The sequence below is a fragment of the Blastomyces dermatitidis genome (assembly GCF_000003525.1).
Source record: "Blastomyces dermatitidis ER-3 genomic scaffold supercont1.9, whole genome shotgun sequence".
NCBI classification, from domain to species: domain Eukaryota; kingdom Fungi; phylum Ascomycota; class Eurotiomycetes; order Onygenales; family Ajellomycetaceae; genus Blastomyces; species Blastomyces dermatitidis.
In genome coordinates, this window is record NW_025544782.1 from 36441 (window position 1) to 39365 (window position 2925).

Below are 2925 nucleotides of genomic sequence, written 5' to 3' on the forward strand. Positions count from 1 at the left end.
AGCTACTTAACTATCTTTTATAAGCTCTATCAGTAATTCTCTTTTATTCAATAAATAAATAAGAGATAGAAAACAGTGTTCTGTAATTAACACTGTTCTCTCAGTTATTTATGATATTTAAATAGCAAAGTATAAAGATCTGATCTCAATTATAGTTTTTATTGATATAAAAGAAGTATTTAATCATGTTTCAAAGTCAAAGTTAATTCAGATATTAAAGATATTAAAACTGTTACTTTCTCTAATAAAATAAATTAACTATTTTATATTTAAAAGAATTATATAACTTTTCTTTGATAAAATAAAATAAGACAAGACTGAGATAAAAATAGAAGTATTATAAGAATCTTCAATCTCACTTATTTTATTTATAATATATACTGTATATCTTTATTATTATTATTATTATTATTCTTTCATTATACTCATATGCAAGCGGAGCTTATGATGAGTCCTTGCGTGATGTTAAATACAGGCCAAGTGTTGGTTATACAGGAGGAAATACAGGTGTTGAGACCACGCCAAGATAACAAGAACATAGGAAATACAAAGAAGTGACAATTAGATACATGCGATAATAACTTTCCAGCCCAGGAACATAGAGCGATTTATTGGAGCGATTTGTACACCTCTGTATTTATTAGGAACCTGAGGTGCTTGAGTTCCGGATTTAATGTATCCCCTGCGGGTTTCGAACCCACACGCCTTGGTTTCCCACGCCAAGGCGCTACCGGGTGGCCGCATTAACCATTCGGCCACCGGGGCTACTGTATATCTATTTAAAAATAAAAAAAATAAAATAAAAATATGAGAATAGTATAATCTCTAAGTTATATGAATAATATTAATCTAGTCTACAGCTCAAAAACTATCAAAGAGAATTTAAAAGTGATTAAAGAAGTTGTAAAGAAAATCTTTGTTAAAGCAGATATCAATTAAATTCAATTTAATATGAATAAAACTGAGTTAATTCATTTCTTTTCTAGATTCAATGAGAAAGAACTATCTCTAACTCTTTTAAATAGAGAGATTAAACTCAGTGTAAATATCAAATAATTAGAAGTATGATTAAACTTCAAGTTGAATTTTAAATATCACATTCAATAAAGAACTGTCAAGATAGAAAGACTATTAAATAATATAATCAGACTATTAAATATAGAGAGAGATCTATTCTTTCAGACTATGAGATAGTTATATATAGTCTGTATTACATTAGTAGCTAGACTGGCCGCCGGGATCATGAATTTCATGTTTGATCCCATTTGGTCTGGTCTCATACATTTCTTGGCGTGAATCCCGCTGGGACTACCTATCAAAAAAACATGCAAAGTGACTATATATCAGATCTTAAAATGAAATCATGACTTGAAAAAAATGAGAAAGTGATCTCATTTAATCTCATTTAGTCTCATTCTTGACATAAAGTTACTATTTTTAGACATTTTAAGGTTTTTTTTAGACTATTTTTAATTTTTTAAAAAGTAACACTTTTTGATAACACTTAAATGAGATTTAAAGTCATTTAAAGCAATAAAAATAATTTAAATTGAGAAGTGGAAATCATGGTCTCATTTGAAAAATGTGATAAGAGTAGACAGTAAGTCTCACTGAGACAGTATGAAACTACTATCTAATGTTAAAACCGTGTAATGAGATCAGTCGAATTGGTAATGAAACTATCAAAAAATCTGGTTCTGGTCCCAGACACGGTCACACGGTCAGTCTATTAGTAGCTGATTATAAAGTTTAAGTTTAATGAAATAATCAAGAGAATTTCACTGAACTCTTTCAAAGTCTGTAAAACAGAGTCTTGAGAAGAATTCTGAAGACATTCAAATCATCTTCTATTAAAATAATGAAAATTGAAGCTTCAATTCTTTCTTCTACTATTAGATTTGAAAAGATCTGTATGAACTTATAAGTGGGAAAGGTTACTTCTTCTATTATTATGAGAGCAGCTAGCTACGTTATATAATATAAGAGATCACATGCAGGCAGAGCGATCACTAGAGCAATACTATCAAGACGCTACATCTTCCCTTGCATTGCTGTGCAAGATCTTAACATCATGATTATCTTCAAACATTATATAGAAAAGCCTGTCATGCAGTCTTTGAGTCTCTTCAAATCATGCTACATACATTAATTTTGAGCATTCTGACCCTTTCCACCTGTAAGGCCTAATAAATCAAGAAATCACTGAAATGCAATAGTGTTTAAAGGTTTGATTAATTCATCTGCTGCTATTTCCTCAGTTGAAATGTACTTCAAAGATATAATTCTCTCATTCAGCTGTGTACATGAGAAATGAAATTGTGTATCAATATACTTGCTGCGCGTGATCACTGCTGCCACAGTGACCAGATCAATTGAACTCTTATTATCAGCATAAATCTTGATTGAGTTGTTCAGAATGAATAATAAGTTCATTATTATATTACACAATCATGTTGTCTCACACACTGTCTTACTAAGAGTTATATACTCAGCTTCATTTGAGCTGAGAGACACACAGAGCTGCTTGATGAATCATCATGATATAGAGATATCTGCAACTTTAAAGATGAATCTGAATGTAGACTTCTGATTATCATTGAGAGAACTGACTTAGTCAGAATCTGTGTATTCAACTGATACATACATTGCATTCAGCAAGTCACTCATGCCATTGTTCAGATTCTTGTAAAATATGCTCAGATTCTTAGTGCTGTGAAGATAGCATATGTAGACTGACCGTGTGACCGTGTCTGAGACCAGGACCAGATTTTTTGATAGTCTCATTATCAATTTGACTGATCTCATTACACGGTTTTAACATTAGATAGTAGTCTCATACTGTCTCAGTGAAACTTACTGTCTACTCTTATCACATTTTTCAAATGAGATCATGATTTTCACTTCTCAATTTAAATTATTTTTATT

General features: G+C 30.8%; 1 pseudogene across 1 annotated transcript; it reads right to left on the bottom strand.

The window, feature by feature from the left end:
* Positions 1 to 676: 676 nt before the first annotated feature.
* On the bottom strand, positions 677 to 765 carry BDCG_17548 (annotated as a pseudogene). Its single transcript has one exon. The product of its transcript is annotated as a tRNA-OTHER (tRNA).
* Between the last annotated feature and the right edge of the window lie 2160 nt (positions 766 to 2925).